General features: G+C 41.1%; 1 pseudogene; it reads left to right on the top strand.

Annotated features, from left to right (window-relative positions):
• The first annotated feature begins 7,187 nt into the window (after positions 1–7,187).
• On the top strand, positions 7,188–8,058 carry LOC110591750 (annotated as a pseudogene).
• Positions 8,059–14,713: the final 6,655 nt, after the last annotated feature.

The raw sequence follows: 14,713 nt of genomic DNA, 5'->3' as shown, positions 1-14,713 counted from the left end.
AGTAATACTGAGCACTTACTGTGTGCCAGAATTTTATTAGGCACAGCCACGAATTTGAAAATTACAGTTCTGCCCTCTTGGCCCATCGAATAGTGTGTTATGTCTTCTGGTAGGGACTGGTCAAATGTGCTGGGTATCTCTCCCCCTCCATCTTTTCTCCACCCTCTTTCCCATGAAGCTGATGAATGGACCACAGCAGTGAGCTCCTTTGCCTCCTGGCTTCTAAGTGGGTTTGGTCAAGTAGTGTCCTGGTCAGAGAGAGACAGATGGTCAGGGTATCGATCCTTTTGGCTCTGTCATCACTTCCAAACTTACCTTCACTAATTTCCTCTGATTTGCCGTTCCCTGTGCTTTTCCCTTCTGGCCAAGGGGTAATGTCAGCTCTGCTGCCACTAACCTGGGGTTGCTAAAGCTAGTGTGCTTCCTGTTACGGCTCCCTGCACCAATGCCTTTGTACAGTATCTCCTCAGAGTATCTTAATTTAAGGACCATCTGCTTCCTCTTGGAACCAAGACCAAGAAACCAAAGAGGAATTCCTAGAGAACAAATACTCCAATGAGTTTATCTCTGACAGGTCCTTGTCACCAATTATCAGAAAGGATCTCATAACTTTACAGAGTATGTCCTAACAGTTTTGGTAACCCATATCCTATTCGGTAGATATCTATGCAGATACTACACAAAGAAATGAATTTTTCTTGGACAAACTCTTAAGCCAATGTCTGCAGCATTTCGTTGTGAGTTTATGAGTAGATCTAAATGCGTTTACTCCACTCTTCCAGCCTACCCTGGGGACCCTTTGAAACGCAGTAATTCCCACGGCTTTTCCATCCAAACAGATTTTCAATCTGAGAAAGAACATCTTTTCTTAGATCTATAGTTTTAGGATTGTCCAAAAGGCCTGTAATCTCTATTCTTAGCCTGGCAGTACAGAGGGCAAGAGGGCAAAGTTTCTCTGGAGTCAGATCACCACACGTTGGTCTCATTTCATGTTAAGCGAATGCCAAGATCCGTTCAACTTTTTTGTACCATGGACCCTTTTTCAGAATAATATTTTTAAGTGCAGAAAATGAAATGCATGGGATTACAAAGAAAACCAATAATATTGAAGTGTAAGTTATCGGGCACCTGGGTGGCTCAGTTGGTTAGGCGACTGCCTTCAGCTCAGGTCATGATCCTGGAGTCCCGGGATCGAGTCCCGCATTGGGCTCCCTGCTCAGCAGGGAGTCTGCTTCTCCCTCTGACCCTCCCCCCTCTCATGCTCTCTCTATCTCATTGTCTCTCTCAAATAAATAAATAAAATCTTAAAAAAAAATTTGAAGTGTAAGTTATCAAAATATATAAATGTGTGATACAATAATAAATGTGTTCATTTAATAACACATCTAGCAAGAGGTTTAATAACCACTCTGACCTCGAAGTAGCATAAACACTATATTGAGATCTCTGCAACAACTAATGAGATATGAAAATACCTGCTTTCTGTTATTGACAGAGTCACAGTCACTGCCTGATACAGCTCTGCATTGTTGTATTTATGCACAAAAGAAATACTAAATTCCACTTACAGTTTAGAAAAAATAATTCTTGTTCCCATGCAAGTGCACATATCCTCTGAATTCTACCCTTAAATCTCTTGGAGGTCTGGACTCCGGGTTAAGATTCCCTGACCTAGCTAACCAGATATTGGTGGCAATATTTCAAATAGGACAATAACATTATATTCAATGGCCAATGATACTTAATACAGCATAATTTGGTATTTAATATTCACATCTCATGTCTACTTCATTAACACATATGTAGCAAATTACATGTGTGAGGTTTTATTTAAAATAGATTATACCTTGGGGTTCCTGTCTGGCTCAGTCGGTAGAGTGTATGACTCTTGATCTTGGACTTGTGGGTTTGACCCCCACATTGGGTATAGAGATTACTTTAAAAAAAGTAAAATATTCAAAATTCAAGATTATTTTTTAGGAACTTTATAAATGAGGGAAGCAGGGCACGATCTTATTCATACTGAGGTTATCTTCCAATCATGCAATAAACATTCATGGGCCATTCATTATACAATCACTGAACTCAAGGAGCTAGTTCAGTGAGGGACAAGTGCTTATGGAAACAAGTACTTGCCACAGATTGTAGTGTGATGTCAAGAGTATCAAGGACATGCTTGTGGGATCACATAAATGTATACCCAGCCCAGACAGGGAGGATTAGGAAGAGCTTGAAGGATGAGTTGGCAGTAGGTAAAGAATAGAGGAAGGCTATTTGCGGCCAATGCAATGAGATGCACAAAATAAAAGACAAAGAAGTGAGTTTGCCATGTTCCTGGAACTGAAAACAGTTCAGGTGCAGCTGGGAAAGAGATGAGTCTGGAGAATCATGGAGTGTGACTGATGGTCGGACAGCCCAGGGAACCTGCCTGCTGCCGTGCTGCCGCCATGACCACCCCTATGTGCTGCTTCACCGTAGCAAGATCGCCAACAAGTGGGAGGCCTACATGGGGTTGCTGCAGGCCCGTACACCGAGGGGGCTGGCCCACACCGACCTGATGGAGAAGTTGCTCAAGTCTGCACGCCTGGAGAAGTGACCGTGCTGGAACCTCCCGCTGCCCTGCTGACCACAGCCACGTGGGCACGTGTTCTCCCACTATGGAAGGAACCATCCAGTAAAGGTCCTGGCAGGACCAAAAGAGAGAGAGAGAGAGATGAGTCTGGAGAGGGAAGAGTCATGGTTTGCCTAGAATCCTTTCCTTTCGGAAATACCCATTCTCCTCTGTTGTATGCCTCATTCCATTCTAGAGTGACTGGCCAAGGAGGAGCACATGACCCAACCCAGGCCTCTCCCTTCCTCAGGATCTGAGTTTGAAGGACCTTGGGTTGCCAATGGCTATGTTGCTTCCACTTGGACAGAGCCTGTCTAGAAATAAAACTAACATGAGAAAAAGCAGGACTAGGAATGATAGGTATTAATACCATCTTTAAACTCCTAAATCTAGCCCTGCCTAAAGCCAACCTTGGACTCTTCAGTTACATGAATAAACAAATTCCTCATTTTTGCTTAAGCTACTTTGAGTGAGGTTTCTGTCACTTGGAACTGATAGGTGACCGACTTACATAGGACAGTAAATATGAACAGTGACACTGACATCCCTTTGGAGGGGAGTGACTCAAAGCAGGGAAGAAACACCATCAAATTTGCATCATGGACAACACTGACCACTAGAAATGGGCACATCTAGAGGGAAGGAGAATGATGTGGCTATTGAAGTGACCATCACCTTCTCTGAATATTTCTAAGAATCCTCAGATTTGCATGTACTAACCACAACCCCCCTCTTGTTTCAAAATAACTTGAGATTTTTTCTTATTACAGAAAACTCAGAAAATACTCAAGAGCAAAAATAAGGAAACAGAAAACTCCCAAACCTACCCTCCAGGGACAATCACTGTTAAAATTCATATGCATCTTTCTAAGCCCTTATGTGTGTGGCATGTGTCTGCATGTTCACAGAAGTTCATAGATCAGTTTCTACGTACACACTGCTTTCCCTCAGTTTTAGACTAATTTGCTTGATAGTGATTTTACTTCTTATTTCCAGTATAAAGTCTCGTAATTGTAAGAGGTGAGGGCGTATACTTGAAGATATGGGAAAGTTAATGATGAAATCTTCTTCTGATCCCCTTTTACATTGATCATCGAACACATTGCAATGTGGAAATCCTTGTCTGTGGGATGCATTTGGCATTCACCTAGTCTAAGGTTAACATAAGTTTGCATTTTGAAGTTTTAAGTTGATGAACAGGAATATGATTCAAAATCATAAGCTGATCAGTGATTTGTTCTTCTGGAAAAATACTAAACCTTTGGTTTCGCACATGTTCTTTTTCCCAGATTATTGATTTTTGCATATTTGAAGTGCAAGGTACATATGGTATGATCTCATTTGCTTAATACCTTTTCCTACTTCAGTGAACATGCAGACACATGTCACACACATAAGGGTTTAGAAAGATGCATATGAGTTTTAACAGTGACCTGATCCACCATCCCCTTTTTTTTTTTTTTAAGATTTTATTTATTTATTTGACAGAGAGACACAGCGAGAGAGGGAACACAAGCAGGGGGAGTGGGAGAGTGAGAAGCAGACTTCCCATTGAGCAGGGAGCCCAACGCGGGGCTCCATCCCAGGACCCTGGGATTATGACCTGAGCCGAAGGCAGATGCTTAATAACTGAGCCACCCAGGCGCCCTAACCAGCCCTTCTTTTCTTTATTCAGCCAGCCAACACTTCCTGAACCCCTGCTAGGTACCAATGGAAATACAACATAAGGGACCTGCAGCCTCTGCCCCCAGGCAGCTCAGAGTCCAGGGAAGGAGCGAGGAAAGAGCCTCCACCATGCAAGAACAGAGAAGGTGCAGGAGATAAATTTCTATTCAAAGAGCTATGGTCTCTGGCATTGGAAAGTTTCCAGTCTGGAGGGGGATAGGGCAACTACAAAGCCAAACCCTATGTGCCCTAGAGACAAAACACCGATGATTGTGGGACTTGGAGAGAGAGAACCGGAAGGCGAGATTGGGGAGGCAAAGAAAAGACCAATGAGATCGTGTTTGTCCAGCCAGCGAGGATTTTACAGCTGCCATCACTCATTCCCTGTTTCTTTTTTTTTTTTTTTTTAAGATTTTACTTATTTATTTGACAGAGAGAGACACAGCGAGAGAGGGAACACAAGCAGGGGGAGTGGGAGAGGGAGAAACAGGCTTCCCGCCGAGCAGGGAGCCCGATGCGGGGCTCGATCCCAGGACCCTGGGATCATGACCTGAGCCGAAGGCAGACGCTTAACGACTGAGCCACCCATGCGCCCCTCTCTGTTTCTTTTTTGCCATCAACAGATGCTTTCCAAAACTGAGAATATTGCCCTCTAGGAGTTTACAAATCCAAGTGAAAAATAACCACTAACTGTTGGAGTAGAAAGGAAAGGGACAAAAGGATAACTCTTTGGGCCTCTGTGATAGAGGCTTCCAGCACCAAGCCATAACATCTAGGACAATATCAACTAAGCATTCCATTTCTCTCTGAAGTTTCTTGCACTTATCATAGCTCAAGTTAAACTTGCCTAAGATAAAATCCACCAGGATGCTCATTTTGTTTACCCTACTCCCACCCACCACATTACAAAGAGGAGGCAACCCAAGACATTGTTCTAGGCTGCTGAGAACAATTCCATTTCCTTCCTGTTGGGTGCTTTTTTTTTTTTTTCTTAATAGGATATGCAATTATGGGAATTTTTTTCCAAATACATTTGTGCTCTAAAACTTAATCACTGCTGGAGCAACATAAGATCCCCTGGCAGATGAAGGCAGCCAAGAACTGTGCACTTAGAGAAGGCGGTTTGCCTTAATGTTGTGTGTGACAGAGGCGTCTGTATGGCTTAGTTGGTTAAGCGTCTGCCTTCAGCTCGGGGTCATGATCCCAGGGTCCAGGGATTGAGCACCGCATAGGGCTCCCTGCTCAGTGAGGAGTCTGTATCTCCCTCTCCCCCTCTGCCTGCTTGTTCTCTCTCTCTCTCTCTCAAATAAATAAATAAAAGCTTAAAAAAATGTGTGTGACCAATTTCCTGTTGCTTTTCAATGTTCTGCTGCTAGAACAGTTCAATTGGATAATTAATTTAGAAATGTATACATGCACAACAAATATTTTAAAACAAACTTTTAAAGTAAAGTGTATCATACCTAGAGAAAAATGTTCATATCATAAGTGCATGGCTCAGTGAATCATCACAAAGGGAACCTACCCTTGTGACATCAGTCAGACCAAGAAGTAGAACACCAGCATCTAGAAGCTCCCCATGCATCTCCCAAGCACCTGACTCCTCCTCTCCCCACAGTACTCACTTTTGACACCATGGATTAATTTTGCCTTTTTAACTTCGTGTAAATGGAATCATCATATGTAGTCTTCTGTGTTGGACTTTTCAACATCATGAGATCTATATTGTGTGTAGCAGCACACATTTTCTCCACCCTGACAAATAATCACATCCTAGAGGGGAGAGAGAACGACACAGATGAGTGTGAGGTCTTCCTCAGACTGGGACTCCAAGTGCAACTTCATTTCCTCATCTCCCAGTGTAACTTTGGATAAGCATAGCTGCCATTATCCACCGACGGTGGATTCCTGGCTAGAATAATAATTTCCTGAGAACTTGCTAACCATTGTAGCTCAATCCCTATTAAGAATTGCTCTGGAGGCACGTGGGTGGCTCAGTCAGTTAAGCATCCCACTCTTGTTTTTGGCTCGGGTCATAATCTCAGGGTCATGAGATGGAGCCTGCTCAGGGCTCCATGCTCAGTGGGGAATCTGTCTCTTTCCCTCTCCCTCTGCCCCTCCCCCTGCTCTCACAAGAGCACTCTCTCTCTCTCTCAAAATAAATAAATAAATCTTAAAAAAAAAATATGGATGCACCTAAGAATACAACTTCAAAATACATGAAGCAAAAACTGTTAGACTTGATAGGAGAAATACTGTCCTACAGATATAAAGACTTCAGCACTACTGTCTCAGGATAAGTAGAAAAATCAGAAAAGATGTAGAAGAGAATTACACTATTAGCCTATGTGATCTAATTTCCATCTATAGAACACTCTGTCCAATCAGCAGAATACTATCCAAGTGCACATAGAACATTCACCAGGATAAATCATATTCTAGCTATAAACCTTTTTTAAATGAATTGAAATCATACTAAATTTTCTGTCTACAACAGAATTAAAATAGAAATCTAAAATGGAAGGTAGCTGGTAAATCCCCATATGTTTGGAAGTTAAACAACATGCTTCTAAATAACCCATGGGTCTACAAGGAGGTCAAATGAATGATTAGAAAATATTTTGGGGGTGCCTGGGTGGCTCAGTTGGTTAAGCATCCAACTCTTAATCTTGACTTGGGTCTTGATCTCAAGGTCATGGGTTCAAGCCCTGCTTTAGGGCTTTTTCATTGATATCCATGCCCTGCATGGAGCCTATTTGAAATATATATATATATCAAACTAAATGAAAATACAGATAAAACATATCAGAATTTGGGGCATATAGCTAAAACAGTACTTAGAGAGAAATTTATAGCACTAAATGTTTATATTAGAAAAAAGAGAAAGTTTTGCTCTTTCCCATTTTGCAAGATGGTAGGTGAAAAAGCTGAGAAGCCAGATACTAAGGAGAAGAAATCTGAAGCCAAGACTGCTGATACTAGTGTCAAGGTTAAGAAGTATAACCTCAAGGATAAAACATCAAGGAAGGGGAAGCCCCATTGCAGCCGAAACCCTGTCCTAGTCAGAGGAATTGACAACTATTCCCAATCGGCTGTGTATTCCAGAAAGGCCATGTACATATGACAGGATGTATTAAGCAGCTAAATCCAGGGTTGAAAAGAAAAAGAAGGAAAAGGTTCTTGCTACTGTTACAAAACCAGTTGGTGGTAATGAGAATGGTGGTACCCAAGTGGTTAAACTTTGCAAAATGCCTAGGTATTATCTTACTGAAGATGTGCCTCAAATGCTGTTGAGCCATGGCAAAAAACCCTTCAGTCCGCATGTGAGAAAACTGTGAGGTAGCATCACTCCTGGGACCATTTTGATCATCTTCACTGGGCACCACAGAGGAAAGAGGGTGGTTTTCCTAAAGCAACTGAGCAGTGGCTTGCTCCCTGTGACCGGACCTCTGGCCCTCAATCAAGTTCCTCTGCATAGAACCCACCAGAAATTTATCATTGCCACCTCCACCAGTATTGATATCAGCAGTGTGAAAATCCCAAAACATCTCACTGATGCTTACTTTAAGAAGAAGAACCCACATAACCCCAGACACCAGGAGGGTGAGATCTTCCACACAAAGAAAGAGAAATATGAAATTACAGAGCGGTGCAAGGTTGATCAGAAAGCTGTGGACTTGCAAATTATGCCAAAAATCAAAGCCATTCCTCAGCTTCAGGGCTACCTCCACTCTGTGTTTTCTCTCACAAATGGAGTTTATTCTCACAAATTGATGTTCTAAATTTCTTGCAAAGAACCTAATTAAATAACTGATCCATAAAAAAAAGAAAGACAAAGAAAAAGAAAGGTTTCAAATCAATGATCTAAGCTTCTACCTTAAAAAACTAGAAAAAAAAATTAAGCCCAAAGCAAGTAGAAGGAAACCATAAAGAAAAAAGGGATATCAGTGAAAACAGTATAGTAAAATCAATGAAACCAAACAAGTTATTTAAAAGTATTTAAAATGGGTACACTTCTAGTGAAACGCAAGAAAAAAAGAAATCAAGAAACAAATGACAAATACCAGACGCCTATGGACATTAAAGAGATAGTAAGAGAGTATTGTGAACCATTTTATGACAATAAATTTGACAAATTGGGTGAAATAAAATGCCCTGAAAAATACAAACAATCAAAGCCCATTCAGAAGGAAATAAATAGGGGCGCCTGGGTGGCTCAGTCGTTGTTAGGCATCTGCCTTCAGCAAAGGTCATGATCCCAGGGTCCTGGGATCGAGCCCCGCATCAGGCTCCCTGCTCTGCAGGGAGGCCTGCTCCTCCCTCCCCTACTCCCCTGCTTGTGTTCCCTCTCTTGCTGTGTCTCTCTCTGTTAAATGAATAAATAAAATCTTTAAAAAAAAAAAAGGAAATAAATAACCTGAATATTCTTATATCCCTTTTTAAAAACTAAATTTGTATTTAAGAACTTTCCCATAAAGAAAATTTCAGGTTCAGATAGTTATACTCATAAATTTAAAAATGTTAATACTCTATGATTCCCTTTATATAATATTCTCACAATGCAAAACTACAGAAATGGAGAATGGACTAATGGTTACCAGGAGACAGGGATACTGGTTGCATATAGAAGGGTAGCACAGGGGAGTTCTTTTGTGGTGATAAAACGGTCTTATATCTTGATTGTGGTGGTAGTTACATGAATCTATGTGTAAGATAAAATTGCATAGAACTATACACCTGAGTGCTCAGTGGTTAGGCGTCTGCCTTCAGCTCAGGTCCTGATCCTAGGGTCCTGGGATTAAGCCCTGCATTGGGCTCCCTGCTCGGTGGGGGGCCTTCTTCTCCCTCTCCCTCTGCCTGCTGCGCTGCCTGCTGCGCTGCCTGCTTGTGCGCTCACTCTCTCTCTTTCTGTCAAATAAATAAATAAAACCTTTAAAAAAAAAAAAGAACCATACACACAAACACAAATGTATGTTAAAAATGGTGAAAACCAAATAAGATCTGTAGCCTAATTAACAGACTTATACCAATGTTATTTTCCTTGCTCTGATATTGCACTACAGTTATACCTTTGGGAGAAACTGGGGGAAGAGTACAAGGGACTCTATGTATGCTTTTGCAACTTCCTGTAAGACTATAATTATTTTAAAATAAGTTATAAAAAATGAACTGTGCATTAGTGAGCTGTGGAACAACTTTAAGTAGTCAAATATGTGTATAATTGGAATCCTTGAAATATGAGAGAGGGCAACTGAAAGAACATAGGAAGAATTAATGACCAAAGTTTTCCAAGTTTGATGAAAACTTTAAACCTACAGATCAAAAAGTCCCAACAAACCCCAAGCACAAGAAACGTGAGAAGTAGAAAAAAAACCAAAAAACCTACACCAAGGTATAGCATAATCAAAGTGCTCAAAACCAGGGATAAGGAGAAAATCTTAAACACAGGAGTAGAAAAAACACATTGCATACAGAGAAACAAAAATAGAGATGACAGTAGATTTCTTATCAGAAGCAATGCAAGTGAAGGCAACAAAAGCGAAAACAACTAAGTGGGACTGCGGCAAACGACAAAGCTTCTGCACAGCAAGGGAAATCATCGATGATATGAAAAGGCAACTTCCTGGATGGGAGAAAATATTTGCAAATTATATATCTGATAAAGGGTTAATATCTAAAATATGTAAAAATCTCATACAACTCAATAACAAAAAAAATCAATCTGATTAAAAGAATGGGCAGAGGATCTGAATAGGCATTTTTCCAAAGGAGACAAATGGATGGCTAAAAGTTATATGAAGCACTGTACGTTAACTAACTAGAATTTAAATAAAAGCCTGAAAAAAACAAAACAAGAGGTACATGAAAAGGTGCTCCACATCACCTATCATCAGGTAAATGCAAATCAAAACTGCAATAAGATATCACTTCACACCTGTCAGAAAGTCAAAAAGATAAGAAATAACAACTGTTGGCGAGGATGTGGAGAAAAGTGAACCCTTGTGCACTGCTGGGAATATAAATTGGTACTACAACTATGGAAAACAGTATGAAGTTTCCTCAAAAAATTAAAAATACAACTACCATATGATCCAACAATTCCACTTCTGAGTGTTTATCCGAAGGAAGTGAACATACTCACTTGAAAAAGACATCTGCACCCCCACTTCCCTTGCAGTATTATTTACAATAGCCAAGACATGGAAGCAATCTAAGTGCCCGTCAATGGATGAATGGATAAAGAAGACATGGTATATATAAATACAATGGAATATTATTCAGCCATAAAAAAGATGGGGTGCCTGGGTGGCTCAGTTGGTTGGGCGACTGCCTTCAGCTCAGGTCATGATCCTGCAGTCCCGGGATCAAGTCCCACATCGGGCTCCCTGCTCAGCGGGGAGTCTGCTTCTCCCTCTGACCCCCCCCCCTCTCATGCTCTCTCTCTCTATCTCATTCTCTCTCTCAAATAAATAAATAAAATCTTTAAAAAAAAAAAAAAGAACACCTGCCATTTGCAACAACATGGACGAACTTTGAGGACGTTATGCTAAATGAAATAAGTCAGACAGAGAAAGACAAATACTGTATGAGCTCACATGTGGGATCTAAAAAAAATAAAATAAGAACCTGAACTCAAACACAGAGAATAGATTTAGTCATTGCCAGAGGCAGACAGTAGAGTGTGGTTGAAATGGATGAAGGTGGTCAAAAGGTACAAACTTCCAGCTATCAAACATAGTTGTAGAGATGTAATGTACAGTATGATGACTATACTTAGTAATATTCTATTGTATATTTGAAAGTTGCTAAGCAAGTAGATCACAAGGAAAAAAATGTTACTATGTGTGGTGATGGATGTTAACGAGATTTATTGTGGTGATTCTTTCGCAATTCCATACAAATATTGAATCATTATGCTATCCACCCCAAACTGTTTCAATGTTATATGTTAATTGTAATTATATCCCAATTAAAAAAAGAAATAGTTTAAGTGAAAAGATAGTGGAGCAACACCATTAAAATACTGAAATAAAATACTGTCGACAGAGAAATCTACCACCCCAGTGAAAATATCTTCCAAGAGCCAAAACAAAATACTTTTTTCAAACGTACACAAGCTGAAAGAATTCATTACCAACAGACCCACATTGCAAGAAATGTAAAAGGAAAATGGTGCCAGATGGAAGCATAGATCCACACAAAGAATGAAGAACACCAAAAATGGCAGCAGTTCTCAACATCTGGTCTGGGGACTGCTGGTTGTCCCCCTCCAGGAGGTCTGCAGGTTCTAATTATTTTCCTAATAATGCTAATATGTTCCTGCCCTTCCGTGCCCATTTTCTCGAAGTGTACAGTGGAGTTTTCCAGTGTGATATGGCAGAGCATAAATACACAGGCAGAAAAGAAATTCTAATTTTCTTCTATGAAGCTAGACATTGAAGAGATTTGTTAAAAATAGTACGGATATATTTTGGAAAACATATTTATGTGATTCAGGTTAACCTGTAATCTCTGTCATTGTTGTTTTAAAATTAATTATTTTTTTAATTCCTGCTTTTCAAATGTTCAATGCAGTGAGTGATCCACAGAAGCAGAAGCTTTTCTAGCATCCTCAATCATTTTTAAGATTAGTTAAGGAATCCTGAGACCAAAAAAAATGTGAGGGTGCTGTCCAGAGCAGTTTAGCATGTAAAGGCCCTTGACGAAGATGATGAAAATGAGAGTTTGGTGACACAAGGAGCCGTGTGGTGAGAAAAGGGATGAAGGAAAGGCTTTAGAAACGAGGCAGCCAGCATAAGACCCAGAAAACCCAAGCTGGAGGTTTGCACAAAATAAAGGAAGGGCAAAAGCTTTGAGATTGTCTCCGGGGTGTAAATCATTTACCCGCTCACTGTGGACCCGTTATGCCTGGCAAATATAATTGCCCGGCAACTTCAGCAATGAGTTGTTTGAGACACATATATGATTGCCGATTGCGGCTGCATTTAATAATACTATCATTTAAATTGCAACGGGGGCGCCAGGCTGGCTCAGGCGGTAGAACATGTGACTCTTGATCTCAGGGTTCTGAGTTCAAGCCCCCTGTTGGGCATGGAGCCTGCTTAAAAACAAAAACAAAACAAAACAAAAACTTAAAATTAAAAAAAAGTAAGTAAATAAATAAATAAATTGCATCGGCACATAGGGACACTGTCCTCGTCCCTGGCGGAATCGACATTCACAGTGACCTTTCCACCATCCCGCATCCATTTTACTTTAAAGAAACTGCACGCTTGCAGAAGACTAGAGTGTGGGACTTTGGATTCAGGTAACCCCGGACTCAAAATCCCCCCAGTCCGGCCTCCCCCTAGACATCACGACGTGAGATGTTATGCATTTCAAGCTCGAACCGCTGAAGATGTTGGCCTGGGAAACAGGAGAGCGCGGGCTCCGCCCCAGGGTGCCTTCTCCCGCTACAGCCCGCTGTTTGAGCTCCAGCTTTTCCCATGAGTCTCAGAGCCACACGGACTCTGCCTCTCAGTTCATTTTCCCTTAGCCCCCTCCTCCCTTGCACTTGTCACGGTCCAACGGTTTTATTACAGGGTTGATTTCTATTGTTTGCGGCTAAAGTGACTGTGGGTGATCTCAAAACAAATCAAGCCCCAAGCACTTCATGGAAAACCCTGCCTATGTGATGCTTCATCTTCCCAGTTGAGGGACTACTCTGACTTGTATGAGCCCAGAGCAGTAAGAAGTCAATACCACATAACCCCAGAAGGCAAGTAGCATTTGCCCAGGAGGCCGTGGGGAATTTTCCACCCTTCTGAAATGGAGAGTTCCTGAAACTATCTCTCTCTAACTTCCAAGTCCCAACATTTGCAAAGGCTCTCTCTGAGTCCTGGACTCCATGTATAAATCTGGTCACAGGTTCCAGAGAATTAATACATCTCAGGAGCAACTTTCAACCAACTGTTGGGGACTCGTAGATAACTATTCCAGTTCCCTCATCCTGCAGGATAGTTTTGTTAAAGATCCTCTCTCTCTCTCTTTTCATTGAGAAAAAATTCACATGCCATAAAACTCACACTTTATAAAGATTATTTATTTGAGAAAGGGGGAGGGAGAAGCAGATTCCCTGCTGAGCAGGGGGCCCAATGCGGGGCTGGATCCCAGGAACCTGGGATTCCAGAACATTTTCATCACACCAAAAAGAAACTCTATACCCATTAGTAGCCACTCCCCATTCCACCCTCCCTCTAGCCCCTAACAATCACTAATGGACCTTCTGTCTCCATGGATTTGTCTTTCTAGAAATTTCAAATAAATGGAATCATGTAATATGTGGCCTTTCATGATTGGCTTCTTTCACTTAACATGTGTTCAAGATCCATTCATGTTGTAGCATGTATCAGTACTCCATTCTTTTCTTTACTGAATAATATTCCATTTTATGGATAGACCACATTTTGTATATGCGTTCATCAACTGATGGGCATTTGCATTGTTTCTGTTTCATTTGGCTGCTATGAACATTAATGTACAAGTTTTTGTGTGGACATGTATGTTCCATTCTCTTGGGTATATACCTCGGAGTGGAATTGCTGGGTTATATGATAACTCTATGTTTAAGTGTTTGAGGAACTGGAAAACTGTTTTCCAAAGTGGCTGCACCACAATCTCACCAGCAAGGAATGAGGGTTCTTACTTCTCTATATCCTCATCAACCCCTGTTATTGTCCATTTTTTTATTATTAGCCATTATTCCCTAATTATTTATGATATTGCTATAGACCGAATGTTTATGTTCCCCAAAATTCATATGTCAAAGCTCTAATAGGATGGTGTTTGAAGGTCAGGATGTTGGGAGGTAATTAGGCCATGAGTGTGGAGCCTCATTAGTTTCGTCCTTAGAAGAGGAAGAGAGCTAGTCCTCTGTATGAGGATACAATGAGAAGACAGACATCTGCAAGCCAGGAAGAGGGCCTTCTCCAAGAACCTGGCCATGCTGACACCCTGATCTTGGACTTCCAGCCTCTAGAACTGTGAGAAATAAATGTTTGTTGCTTAAGCTGCCCAGTCTATGGTATTCTGTTTTAGCGGCTCAAACAGACTAAGATGGATGTTAAACATCTTTTCTTGTAGTTTTTGGCCATTTACATATATTCTTTGGATAAATATCTATTCTTGCCCATTTTTAAATTGAGTTGCCTTTTTATTGCTGAGTCTGGCAGGACAATTTTGAGATGCACATTCCCCATGGTCTGCAGAGTTGTGCATTTGAGGCACATTGGTAACTTGCTTGATAGCACATCTTTTATCGGCACCTTCTCTTCTGTATTAGTTTGCTGGGACTGCCAGAACAAAGTTGTAGAGACTCGGGCTTTGACAACAGAAATGTATTGTCTCACAGTTCTGGAGGCTGGAAGTCCAGATCGAGGTGCTGTCCATCTTGGTTTC

This window comes from Neomonachus schauinslandi, chromosome 1 (assembly GCF_002201575.2).
Source record: "Neomonachus schauinslandi chromosome 1, ASM220157v2, whole genome shotgun sequence".
Taxonomy (NCBI): domain Eukaryota; kingdom Metazoa; phylum Chordata; class Mammalia; order Carnivora; family Phocidae; genus Neomonachus; species Neomonachus schauinslandi.
This window is presented reverse-complemented; position numbering and strand designations above follow the sequence as displayed.